This window comes from Triticum aestivum, chromosome 3B, assembly GCF_018294505.1.
Source record: "Triticum aestivum cultivar Chinese Spring chromosome 3B, IWGSC CS RefSeq v2.1, whole genome shotgun sequence".
Lineage (NCBI taxonomy): Eukaryota > Viridiplantae > Streptophyta > Magnoliopsida > Poales > Poaceae > Triticum > Triticum aestivum.
This window is the reverse complement of record NC_057801.1, coordinates 576,829,410-576,844,156: the sequence shown is the minus strand read 5'-3', so window position 1 is coordinate 576,844,156 and position 14,747 is coordinate 576,829,410.

Sequence of the window (14,747 nt, the reverse complement as noted above, 5' to 3'; positions counted from 1 at the left end):
AATAATGTTGCTGTCAGCCTGTTAACATTAGGTACAGTTTTGCCATGTGTTTTGCTAGTGATACATGCACCCTATGAACTTTCTCTTGCCATGCTTAGCTTACTAAAAATGTCATCTTGCTGTTGGTTGCCTTGTCATGCCATGTAATGCTCTGTGGTGAGTGGTACAAGGTCGCCAACATGCCTACTTATTGTTGTTCATCCCATGTTTGAATCTGTCATATAACTTGCCATGTTTACATGGGTGCCATCATATCTTCTAATCCTTTTTGGCTCATGGTCAGTAAGGGACTTTTGTTCTATGCAATTAGTAGGTTAATGCCATGCCTTTTTTGCCATGATAAGTTCCTGTATCATGTTGTTTGATAGCTCTAAACATTGCAACCTGATGTTATTTCTGCTAAGTCTGAAACTGTTATTATATGCAATCTTGCCAGGTGTTTTTGAGCATGTTCTAGTGATTTATGGAGATAGCTCAGTGTTCATGTTTTGTCATGATTTACCTGTACATCATGACCATGTCTTTTGTTCTCATGTTGGGGTGCTGTAGCATATTGTTTTTGTGTTTGCAAGATGCCTAGTTGATGTTTTGGGCAGATTGTTGTTATGACTTATATAGAGTGTATGTGTTGAACCGTTGCTCCGTTTTGAGTGTGCTCTATATGAAACTTGCTTGATTTTGCATGTAGCTTCATATTATCATGTTGCATCCATGTTTTGAGGTGTTTGCTTGATGTTTGTATGCATTTTGCATCAATGTCATGTTTAACTTGTTTTGCTCATATCTTCTAGGCCGTAGCTCCGAACTAAACGAACTTTATATGTAACTTGACTAGAATCTCGTGTAGATCGTCTTGGTGCATTTTAACTTGCTGTTTAACAACTTGAACATAAGGTTTATTCAGATCTGGACCAATTTCGAAACTTGCATATGAGGACTTACCGGAATTGTTATATGTTGTTTCCGTTCTCATTTAAACTTGCTTTGATGTGTTGCTCTTATATGCATCATCTCTTGCCATGAGTAGATTCATGTAGCCTTTTCATGCATCATGCTTGGTTGTGCATCATGTCTTGTATATGTGTGGTGTGTTTACTATGTTGTGTGCTTCTTCTCGATAGTTCCCATTTCGTTGCGATCGTGAGGATTCGTTCGTCTACGCTTGGTTCGTCTTCGTGGCTTCATCTTCTTCATGGACTTGTTCTTCTTCCTAGCGGGTTTTCAGGCAAGATGACCGCTACCCTGGATCTCACTACTATCATTGCTATGCTAGTTGCTTCGTTCTATCGCTTTGCTGCGCTACCTATCACTTGTTCTTGAAGCCTCCCAATTTGCCATGTTAGCCTCTAACCTTTTCACCCTTCCTAGAAAACCATCGCTTGCCTATGTTACCGCTTTGCTCAGCCCCTCTTATAGCGTTGTTAGTTGCAGGTGCAGTTGAAGATTGCTCCATGGTGGACAGGATTATGTTGGGATATCACAATATCTCTTATATTATTATTAATGCATCTATATACTTGGTAAAGGGTGGAAGACTCGGCCTTATGCCTGGTGTTTTGTTCCACTCTTGCCGCCCTAGTTTCTGTCATATCGTTATTATGTTCCCGGATTTTGCGTCCCTAACGCGGTTGGGTGATTTATGGGACCCCCTTGACAGTTCGCTTTGAATAAAACTCCTCCAGCAAGGCCCAACCTTGGTTTCACCATTTGCCTCACCTAGCCCTTTTTCCCTTGGATTTCCGGAGCCCGAGGGTCATCTTTATTTACCCCCCCCCCCCGGGCCAGTGCTTGTCGTGAGTGTTGGGCCAACCTGTCAGCCGCCGGTGGTCACCAGGGGCAACTCTGGGCTGGCCTACCGGAAGTTTGGACAATCCGGTGTGCCCTGAGAACGAGATATGTGCAGCTCCTATCAGGATTTGTCGGCGCATCGGGCGGCTTTGATGGTCTTGTTTTACCATTGTCGAAATGTCTTGTAAACTAGGATTCCCAGTCTGATCGGGTCTTCCCGGGAGAAGGTATATCCTTTGTTGACCGCGAGAGGTTATCATGGGCTAAGTTTGGACACCCCTGCAGGGTTTAATCTTTCGAAAGTCGTGCCCGCGGTTATGTGGCAGATGGGAATTTGTTAATGTCCGGTTGTAGATAACTTGACACCAGATCCGAATTAAAACGCATCAACCGCGTGTGTAGCAGTGATGGTCTCTTTTCGGCAGAGTCCGAGAAGTGAACACGGTTTTGGGTTATGTTTGACGTAAGTAGGAGTTTAGGTTCACTTCTTGATCATTGCTAGCTTCACGACCGTTTCGTTGCTTCTCTTCTCGCTCTTATTTGCGTATGTTAACCACCATATCATGCTTAGTCGCTGCTGCAACCTCACCACTTTACCCCTTCCTTTTCCTTTAATCTTTGCTAGTCTTGATACCCATGGTAATGGGATTGCTGAGTCGTCGTGACTCACAGATTACTACAACAACATTTGCAGGTACAGGGTTATGCGATGATCATGACGCGAGAGCGATGTTTGCTTGTTTTGGAGTTCTTCTTCTCCTTCTTCTTTGATCAGGGGATAGGTTCCAGGTCGGCAGCCTGGGCTAGCAGGGTGGATGTCGTTTGAGTTTTTGTTTGTGTTTCATCCATAGTAGGATGGTGATCTTATGTAAGATGATGTTGTATTCGTGTGGCGTTGTATGCCTCTTGTATGTATCCCCATCTATTATGTAATGTTGATGTAATGATATCCACCTTGCAAAAGCGTCTTCAAGATGCGCTTCTATCCTTGGTGGGACCTTCGAGTTCCTTTAGGATAGGGTCGCATCTTGGGTGTGACACTCAGGCAGTGGAGAATGACAGATCCATATGCCACCAGGAGAAAGACTGCTGTTGATTACAGGTTCCATAGCAAGGAGCAGCAGGACTTCTATGAGACAATCTTGTTGGACAAGAAGCCCATAGTGTGTGATATGAGGTGGGTCGACTATACCTACATGAAGGAAAATGAGGAACACTATCCTGGAGTGCTAGACAGTTTTGTTGCTTGTGGAGTTGCAGATTTTGTTGGGCAGAAGCTCACCAACTGGAATGATGAACTCATTATGCAATTCTACTCCACAGCATATTTCTATCCAGATGAGAGGATAGTTTGGATGTCTGAAGGTACAAGGTACCAGTCAACCAGAGAGGAATGGGCAAATCTGATCAATGCCCCAAAGGAGAGTGAAGATGACTTGGACATTTATGCCAAGAAGAAAATGGATCATAACTCAATGTCACATATGTACAAGGAGATCCCTGATGATGCACTTGAGACTTTCAAGTTTGGATCAGTTCATTTTCTTCTGTCAGGGCTGCCAATGATCAATTGGATCCTAAGGCACACTCTTTTTCCCAAATCAGGTGACCACAACATGATTAGAGGGCATGCAATTAACTTGCTACATATATTTGATGTGCCACAGAAATTCAAGGTCATGAGCCTTATGGTTGAAACTATCAAGAGGACTGCAGCAGACCAGAAGAGAAGTTGTGGATATGCCCCACAGATTCAGGAGTTGATTAACTCAAAGATGGGCACAGGAAAATATCAGTTGGATAAATAACATTTTGCTCTCTATCCAGACTTTGAGGACACTCAAGTTGTCATGAATGAGAATGAACCATCATCAGTGCAAGCTCAAGAGAAGAAGGAGAAGGCAAGGAAAGAGAAGGCTGCCAAGATGCCAACTCAAGAGGAGGCATCTGAGTACTTTTTGAAGAACAAGTAGGAGCAGCTTGGTTACTTGATAGCATCAACACTGAGGATTGAGAAAGGTTTGGCCACCCTAACTCAAAATCAGGACAGCCTGGAAAGAATCATGGAACAAAAATTCTATCATCTAGATGTCAAAGTAACTGTGATTCAGTTAGTTGTGGAACAGCTTCAGGATGACATGCAGGAGAGGAAGGGCAAGACAACCACTGATTCATTTGCCAGAGTGCCTAGAGCTCAGAGGTCAGCTGCAGTGCCTGTGACAGACACTAGAGCCACATCATCTGCACCAGCTACAGCTCCAGTGCAACCAGCTCCAGCACCAACTCCTCCAGCTCCATCTACATTAACTGAAGCCTTTGTTCTTGGAGTTATCCGGACACCACCAACAGAAGACCAAGCCTGAGAGTCGATCTAGCACTATGCATTTTCTATGAACTTTTTGGTAACTTTTTGCCAAAGGGGGAGAAAAATGTATAGATCATAGGCTTCGAGAGAGAGAGAGTGTTGCTTTTGTACTCTCTTGCTTTAGTGGTTAAACTTTGTTTGCTTTTAATTGATTGAGATACTATGCAATTACCTGTGAGACATTGATGATCATGTGTTTGATCATAAGCTACACTTATGCTTGTTATATGTTATTATCTTACCTACCCTTATATGATCATTCACTTTGCTTGGTGATGAGTGCATGTATTCAATCTTTATTATTTTGAGCGCTCCACCAAGGTGTATGTGACATGGAAGAGTAACCCATGAGCCTAATTCCTTGTGCATTTGCAGTCCAAAGCAAATCTTAAAATATGCACAAATTTAGGGGGAGCTCTTGCTTATCACATACTTCTCAAAGCAACGATGTTTTTCAATCTTATTATCATTTGTCGAAGCTTTGATCTATATGTTGTCATCAATTACCAAAAAGGGGGAGATTAAAAGTGCAACTATCCCTAGGTGGTTTTGGTAATTCATAACAACATATAGCTCATTGAGCTAATGCTATTCCAAGACTATTATTTCAGGAAAGCTCAATGAATGGCATGGCATGGATGATGAAAGTGGATCCCTCAAAATATCAAGGACAAAGGATTGGCTCAAGCTCAAAAGCTCAAGACTCTTCATTTTACATTTTAGTGATCCAAGATCACATTGAGTCTATAGGAAAAGCCAATACTATCAAGGAGGGATGAGGTGTAGCTTAATGAGCCTCTTGCTTCATGTGCTTAGTGATATGCTCCAAATACCCTCAACTACTTTCTCGCATCCTCATATGACCCAAACCTAAAGTCAAATCGGTCACACCGATTCTTTCTATCCGGCGCCACCGAGTTCAAATGTCATAGCCACTGCCACAAACCCTAGGCAAATCGGTCTCACCGATAGGGATCTCGGTCTCACCGAGATGGGATTGTAATCTCTCTGTTTCCCTTCGTAACGTTTCGGTCTAACCGAAGTGAGCGATCGGTCCCACCGAGATTGCAATGTAAACTCTCTGTTTCCCTTTCGTAACATTTCGGTCTCACCGAAAAGAGCGAATCGGTCCCACCGAGTTTACCTGACCAACACTCTGGTTAGCTAATTACCAAAATCGGTCTCACCGAGTTTGTGTAATCGGTCTCACTGAGATTACGTTATGCCCTAACCCTAACCATATCGGTCCTACCGAGTTGCATGTGAGTCCCACCGAAAATCCTAACGGTCACTAGGTTTACTAAATCGGTCTGACCAAGTTTTGGTGATTTGGTCCCACTGAGATTGGTAAATTGTGTGTAACGGTTAGATTTTGTGTGGAGGCTATATATACCCCTCCACCTCCTCTTCATTCGTGGAGAGAGCCATCAGAACAAACCTACACTTCCAACTTACCAGTTATGAGAGAGAACCACCTACTCATGTGTTGAGGCCAAAATATTCCATTCCTACCATATGAATCTTGATCTCTAGCCTTCCCCAAGTTGCTTTCCACTCAAATCTTCTTTCCACCAGATCCAAATCCCATGAGAGAGAGTTGAGTGTTGGGGAGACTATCATTTGAAGCACAAGAGCAAGGAGTTCATCATCAATGCACCATTTGTTACTTCTTAGAGAGTGGTGTCTCCTAGATTGGCTAGATGTCACTTGGGAGCCTCTGACAAGATTGTGGAGTTGAACCAAGGAGTTTGTAAGGGCAAGGAGATCGCCTACTTTGTGAAGATCTACCGCTAGTGAGGCAAGTCCTTCGTGGGCGACGGCCATGGTGGGATAGACAAGGTTGCTTCTTCGTGGACCCTTCGTGGGTGGAGCCCTCCGTGGACTCGCGCAACCGTTACCCTTCGTGGGTTGAAGTATCCATCAACGTGGATGTACGATAGCACCACCTATCGGAACCACGACAAAAACATCCGTGTCTCCAATTGTGTTTGAATCCTCCAAACCCTTCCCTTTACTTTCTTGCAAGTTGCATGCTTTAATTTCTGCTGCCTATATACTCTCTGCATGCTTGCTTGAATTGTGTGATGATTGCTTGACTTGTCCAAAGATTGCTAAAATCTGCCAAACTCTAAAACTGGGAAAAGGTTAAGTTTTAAAATTGGTCAAGTAGTCTAATCACCCCCCCCCCCTCTAGACATACTTAAAGGTCCTACAACGTGCCATAGTTTACCATGCGCGGCCGTGGTCTCCTCTGATAAAATGAAGGTTTGCAAGTCTGGGCAAGCATTTGCAATACCATGTAGACCGACCTTACGCCAGACTGCATCAGCTAACCGACATCGTAGAATCAGGTGGTGTATGGTTTCTGATGCGGGACACCAATCACAGCCATTATGAGTTGTGATCTTCCATTGTTTCTTCAGCATATTGTCCCTTGTGTTTACCCAGCCACGGGTCGCTAGCCACAAGAAAACTCTGTGTTTATTATGTATAATACTGTCCCAAATCTTGTCTGTCAAGGGGCATTGGAGCCCCTTAAATGTGAGCATCTCGTAGAAGAAGAGTGTTGTGGGCTTGTTATATAGGCAGATTGGCCTCCGTGAATCAACATGTCCTTCCATGGGTTGGATGTCGTCCAAAACGTCGTTTAAGGCCTGCAATTCTCTGGGGCTGTGGCTGTTAGATTCGGGTGCAGCTTGATTTACCAAACACCATTAGTGAACTGAGATGCAACCGAACAGCTCTTGTTTCTGGCAAAAGAGAAAAGCGTTGGGAAGGAGAATTCAAGTCTTCCGCATGCAAGCCATGAATCTTTCCAGAAGGAGATCCTGGATCCGTCGCCCAAAATGCACCTGGTAGTTTGAATAACATGTTGTATGGTTGACTGCAGGCAGCGCCAAATGGGAGTGTCCCCACTCCATTTACAATCTGGAAGTGTGCTGCTGCAGTATCTTCTGGTGAACCATTCATAGCATGGGGCTCCGTGGCCTTGCAAAATGTTAGATGTAAGCTTGCAGATCATTGCCATGTTGTGGTCTTTTAAGTTTCTGAGGCCAAGCCCTCCATGAAGCTTTGGTAGAGTGACGAAATCCCACGCTACCAAGAAGTGTCCACCATTTGCCGAGTTCTTTCCTTGCCAAAGAAAGCCTCGTAGTATTCACTCCAGCTTATCCAGGGATTGCTGTGGCCAGATGAAGCATGCCATGAAGTAATTGGGGATGGAGGCAAACACAGAATTAACAAGGGTGAGACGGTCGCCCCAGGATAGGAAAGTGGCGAGCCAGTCGGATAACCTACGGTCAACCCTGTGAATGACTGGTAGAAGCATCCCGTGGCTGATTTTCTGTGTGGACAGTGGTAAACCCAGGTAAGTGCATGGGAAAGAGGAGGTTGGCACTACAAAATGTCAGCCACTCTATTGGTAGTGGTTTCATCCATGTATATTGGCACAAAGGTGCTCTTGTTGAAATTGATTTGCAGTCCAGTGAAGTCGGAGAAGGCATCCAAAATCCTCCTGATAACTTGTGCTTGCTCCTGTGTACCTTTGATCAGCAACAAAGTATCGTCGGCATACTGCAAAACTGGAAAATGCCCATCGACATTGAGGGGATGGTGGAGAGTCCCCAAATTGTATTCAGAGATGCACATTTGTTGCAGAACGTCGGCCATGAGAATGAGTAGATAAGGGGATATAGCATCTCCTTGTCTTAGGCCACTCTGCAGTTTAATCTTTTCCCCAATTTGTCCATTGATCAAAACACTTGAGGAGCTGGAAGAAAGCAGGCAGTTGATCCAACATTTCCATCTGGCACCAAAGCCTCGGGAATCCATGATTTGGTTCAGAGCGTCCCAACTCACACTGTCAAATGCTTTTCTGAAATCCAGTTTGAGCACAATCATGGGGAGGTGGCGTTTATGAGCCTCCTGTACCATGTCTGCAGCAAGGATAAAATTTTCCACTATACATCTTCCAGGTAGGAAGCCAGACTGCAAAGGATGTACCAATGATGGAATTATGCGTTGGAAGCGGATAGCGAGAACCTTAGAGGTCAACTTTGGCAAACTGTGCACCAAAGATATAGGCTAGAAATTCTTGATGTCCACTGGGTTGTCCATTTTTGGTACAAGGACGCCATTGGTTGTGTTTACCCCTCGCAGATCAGCCCCGCATTGGTAAAAGTCATTGAGGAAGTGAAGTAGGTCATCCTTGATTTCATTCCGGAAAGATTTGTAGAACTCGTTGGTGTATCCATCCGGGCCTGGACTTCTGTTGTTTGGTGATTTGTCAATAGATGAAGCTATCTCGCCCCAAGTGAATGGTTCTTCCAGAGCATTTAGTTCAGACCGGTCATACAGAGAGTAAATATCCAAAGTGGGCAGGGAGGGTGAGGGCTGTCCAAAAATACCCCGGAAGAACTCAGTAGAAATCATAAGCTTATTCTTAATGTCAAAGTGTTCAACACCATCATGTAGTAGAAGCTTAATCTTGTTCTTTCTATGGTGGCAGTTGGCAGCAGCATGGAAAAAAGCAGTGTTCTCATCACCCAGGACACACCTTTTAATTTTTGCACGGCGTCTCCATGCATCAGTTTGCCAGTGTACGATCTGCTGTGCCTTAGCTATGGTAAATTTCCTCAGTGAGAATTCCAAGGTTGTAAGAGCCCGCTTTTCCTCAACAGCGTCAAAAAAGGAAACAACATGCTTACAGTTTTGCAAGAGGATTTGTAAGCCAGCTCTAGATTTTAACCATTTGCGTATCATTGCACGGTTTCGCCTGAGCTTGAAGTTGAGTAAGGAGGTAGCCGAGGAGAAGTTCCTTGTGCCCAGGTCAGACCACTGGGGATGATTTGTCTCAGCTCAGGGTTGTGTAACCAATGATTTTCAAATCTGAAAAGCTTACTTGTCACTCTCTCAGTGTTGAAATCTACCAAAATAGGTGCATGATCCAAAGTGGTGGCTGTAACAACAGAAGCTTCAGTGTGTAAAAAGCCAAGGTTCCAATCAGCATTGACCAAAACACGGTCCAGTTTGATCAGGGTTGGGTTTCTTCTCTTGTTAGACCATGTGTATGAGCGATTCATAATATCAATGTCATCCAAAGCAGCATCTTTGATCCACTCATTAAATCTGTCCATTAGTCTATGTGATAGTTTAGTAATGTTAAATGGTTTAGAATTGAGGCACCGAAGACGATTTTGAAACGTCGCGGAACATATGAGATGTTCCGAGGGCTGAAATTGGGATTTCAGGCTCGTTCCCACGTCAAGAGGTATAAGACCTCCGACGAGTTTCTTAGGCTTGTACTCAGATTGTCTGGGTACAACAATCACTTGAATTGAGTGGGAATTAATCTTCCAAATGAGATAGTGATGTTTCTCCAAAGTCATTGCCATCAAGCTACTAGAGCTTCGTGATGAACTATAACATATCAGGGATAGATATGATGATCCTTGAAATATTCACGATGTTTGACACCACGAAAGTAGAAACCAAGAAGGAGCATCAATTGTTGATGGTTAGAGAAACCACTAGTTTCAAGAAGGGCAAGGGAAAGAAGGGATACTTCATGAAACAGCAAATCAGTTGCTGCTCTAGTAAAGAAACCCAAGGTTGAACCCAAACCCGAGACTAAGTGCTTCTGTAATGAGGGGAACAGTTACTGAAGCAGAACTACCCTAGATACTTGGTAGATGAGAAGGCTGGCAAGGTCGACAAAAGTATATTGGATATACATTATATTAATGTGTACTTTACTAGTACTCCTAGTAGCACCAGGGTATTAAGATACCGGTTCGGTTGCTAAGTGTTAGTAACTCGAAATAAAAGAGCTACGGAATAAACGGAAACTAGCTAAAGGTGAGATGACGATGTGTGTTGGAAGTGTTTCCAAGGTTGATGTGATCAAGCATCGCATGCTCCCTCTACCATCGAGATTGGTGTTAAACCTAAGTAACTGTTATTTGGTGTTTGTGTTGAGCATAGACATGATTGGATTATGTTTATCGTAATACGGTTATTCATTTAAGGAGAATAATGGTTACTCTATTTATTTGAATAATACCTTCAATGGTCTTGCACCTAAAATGAATGGTTTATTGAATCTCGATCATAGTGATACACATGTTCATGCCAAAAGATATAATATAGTAATGATGGTACCACATACTTGTGGCACTGCTGTTTGAGTCATATTGGTATAAAACGCATGAAGAAGCTCCATGTTGATGGATCTTTGGACTCACTCATTTTTGAAAACATTGAGACATGTGAACCATGTCTATTGGTACATATGCATGAAGAAACTCCATACAGATGGATCATTTGGACTCACTTGATTTTGAATCACTTGAGACATGCAAGTCATACCACATGGCAAGATGACTGAAAGGCCTCGTTTTCAGTAAGATGGAACAAGAAAGCGACTTGTTGGAAGTAATACATTTTGATGTGTGCAGTCCAATGAGTGCTGAGGCACGTAGTGGATATCGTTATGTTCTTACTTCACAGATGATTTGAGTAGATGCTAAGTATATTTACTTGATGAATCACAAGTCTGAATTATTGAAAGGTTCAAGTAATTTCAAGGTGAAGTTGAAGATCATCGTGACAAGAGGATAAAATGTCTATGATATGATCATAGAGATGAATATCTGAGTTACGAGTTTGGCACACAATTAAGACATTGTGGAAATTGTTTCACAACTAATACCACCTGGAACACCATAGTGTGATGGTGTGTCCGAACATCATAATTGCACCCTATTGGATATGGTGCATACCATGATGTCTCTTATCGAATTACCACTATAGTTTATGGGTTAGGCATTAGAGACAACCACATTCACTTTAAATAGGGCACCACGTAATTCCGTTGAGATAACACCACATGAACTATGGTTTAAGAAACCTAAGCTGTCGTTTCTTAAAAGTTTGGGGCTGCGACGCTTATGTGAAAAGTTTTAGCCTAATAAGCTCGAACCCAAAGCGGATAAATGCATCTTCATAGGACACCCAAAACGGTTGGGTATACCTCCTGTCTCAGTTCCGGAAGCAAAAGGGATTGTTTCTAGAATCGGGTCCTTTCTCGAGGAAAAGTTTCTCTCGAAAGAATTGGGTGGGAGGACGGTGGAGACTTGATATGGTTATTGAACCATCACTACAACCAGTGTGTAGCAGGGCACAGGAAGTTGTTCATGTGGCACCTACACCAATTGAAGTGGAAGCTGATGATAGTGATCATGAAGCTTTGGATCAAGTCACTACTGAACCTCGTAGGACGACAAGGACGCGTACTGCTTCAGAGTGGTAGGGCAATCCTGTCTTGGAGGTCATGTTGCTAGACAACAATGAACCTACGAGCTATGGAGAAGCGATGGTGGGCCCGGATTCCGACAAATGGCTCAAGGCCATAAAATCTGAGAGAAGATCCATATATAAAACAAAGTGTAGACTTTGGAAGAACTACTTGATGGTCGTAAGGCTGTTGGGTATAGATGGATTTTAGAAGGGAAGACGGACAATGATGGTAAGTGTCACCATTAAGAAAGCTCGACTTGTCGCTAAGGTGTTTTCCGACAAGTTCAAGGAGTTGACTACGATGAGACTTTCTCACTCGTAGTGTTGCTAAGAGTCTGTTGGAATTATATTAGCAATTACTGCATGATTTATGAAATCTTGCAGATAGGATGTCAAAACATTGTTTCCTCGACGATTTTCTTGAGGAAAGGTTGTATATGATACAACCAGAAGGTTTTCTCAATCCTATAAGATGCTAACAAGTATGCAAAGCTCCAGCAATCCTTCTAAGGACAGGAGTAAGCATCTCGGATTTGGAATATACGCTTTGATGAGATGATCAAAGATTTTGGGTTTATACAAAGTTCATGAGAAACTTGTATTTCCAAAGAAGTGAGTGGGAGCACTATAGAATTTCTGATGAGTATATGTTGTTAACATATTGTTGATCAGAAATGCTGTAGAATTTCTGGAAAGCATATAGGGTTATTTGAAAAGTGTTTTTCAATGAAAAAACTGGATTAAGCTACTTGAATATTGAGCATCAAGATCTATAAGGATAGATCAAAATCGCTTGATAGTACTTTCAAATGAACACATACCATGACAAGATTTTGAAGGAGTTCAAAATAGATCGGCAAAGAAGGAGTTCTTGGCTGTGTTATAAGGTGTGAGTATTGGGTAAGACTCAAGACCTGAAGAGAGAGAAAGGACAAAGGTCATCCCCTATGCTTTAGACATAGGCTCCACAATATGTTATGTTGTGTATCGCACCTAAAGTGCGCCTTGCCATGAGTCAGTCAAGGGATACAACTGTGATCCAGGAATGGATCACAGCACAACGGTCAAGGTTATCCTTAGTAACTAGTGGACTAAGGAATTTTCTCGATAATGGAGGTGGTAAAAGAGTTCGTCGTAAAGGGTTACGCCGATGCAAACTTTGACACTAATCCGGATGACTCTGAGTAGTAAACCGGATTCGTATAGTAGAACAGTTATTTGGAATAGCTCCAAATAGAGTGTGGTAGCTGCATCTACAAGATGACATAGAGATTTGTAAATCACACACGGATCTGAAAGGTTCAGACCCATTGACTAATAACCTCTCTCACAAGTGAGATATGATCAAACCCCATGGGTGTTGATTCATTACAATCACATAGTGATGTGAACTAGATTATTGACTCTAGTGCAAGTGGGAGACTATTGGAAATATGCCCTAGAGGCAATAATAAAATGGTTATTATTGTATTTCCTTGTTCATGATAATTGTCTATGGTTCATGCTATAATTGTATTAACTGGAAACCATAATACATGTGTGAATACATACACTACAACATGTCCCTAGTGAGCCTCTAGTTGACTAGCTCGTTGATCAATAGATGGTTATGGTTTCTTGACCATGGGCATTGGATGTCATTGATAACGGGATCACATCATTAGGAGAATGATCTGATGGACAAGACCCAAATCCTAAGCATAGCACAAGATCATGTAGTTCGTTTGCTGAAGCTTTTCTAATGTCAAGTATCATTTCCTTAGACCATGAGATTGTGCAACTCCCGGATACCGTAGGAATGCTTTGGGTGTACGAAACGTCACAATGTAACTGGGTGGCTATAAAGGTGCACTACAGGCATCTCCGAAAGTGTCTGTTGGGTTGGCACGAATCGAGACTGGGATTTGTCACTCCGTGTGACGGAGAGGTATCTCTGGGCCCACTCGGTAATGCATCATCATAATGAGATCAATGTGACTAAGTAGTTAGTCACGGGATCATGCATTATGGAACAAGTAAAGTGACTTGCCGGTAACGAGATTGAACGAAGTATTGGGATACCGACGATCGAATCTCGGGCAAGTAACGTACCGATTGACAAAGGGAATTGTATACGGGATTGCTTGAATCCTCGACATTGTGGTTCATCTGATGAGATCATCATGGAACATGTGGGAGCCAACATGGGTATCCAGATCCCGCTGTTGGTTATTGGCCTGAGAACATCTCGGTCATGTCTGCATGATTCCCAAACCCGTAGGGTCTACACACTTAAGGTTCGGTGATGCTAGAGTTGTTATGGGAAATAGTATGTGGTTACTGAAGGTAGTTCGGAGTCCCAGATGTGATCCCAGATGTCAGGAGGAGTTCCGGAATGGTCCAGCGGTGAAGATCGATATATTGGACAAAGGGTATTGGAGTCCGGAAGTGATCCGGGGGTACCAGGCTATGGCCAGCATGACCGAAAGGTGTTTCAGGAGCCCGGCAAGTGTTGGAGGGCCTCATGGGCCAAAGGGGAAGGGGCAAACCAGCCCACTAAGGGGTGGTGCGCCCCCACACCCTTTCCCACGTTATTTGGGGAGGTGGGGCGCCTCCACCTGGCTTGGGAGGCAATCCTCCACCTGCTTGGCTTGGGGGGCAAGTCTCCCTAGGATTTTCCCTAGGGAGATCCAATCTGCTTGGCCGCCGCCCCCTAGGGGAAACCCTAGGGCGCCTCCCCCTCTCCCCTTGCCCCTATACATAGTGGAGGGGTGGGAGGGCAGCCGCACCTCTTCCCTGGCGCAACCCTCTCCCTCCTCCAACACCTCCTCCTCCTCTGTAGTGCTTGGCGAAGCCCTACTGGAGAACCACGAGCTCCACCACCACCATGCCATCGTGCTGTCGGAGTTCTCCCTCAACTTCTCCTCTCCCCTTGCTAGGTCAAGAAGGAGGAGACGTCCCCGGGCTGTACGTGTGTTGAACATGGAGGCACCGTCCGTTTGGTGCTAGATCGGATCTTCCACGATTTGAATCGCCGTGAGTACGACTCCATCAACCGCGTTCTTGTAACGCTTCCGCTTAGCGATCTTCAAGGGTATGAAGATGCTCATCCTCTCCCTCTCTTGTTGCTAGAATCTCCATAGATTGATCTTGGTGATGCGTAGAAAATTTTGAATTTCTGCTACGTTACCCAACAGCATCAACCGGGAAGAAGAAAGAAGGGGGAAAAGGGGTAGCAAAGCAACCGTGAGTACTCATCCAACATACTCGCAAGCATCAGATCTATACTAACTATGCACTGGTATCAAATGGAAGGTTT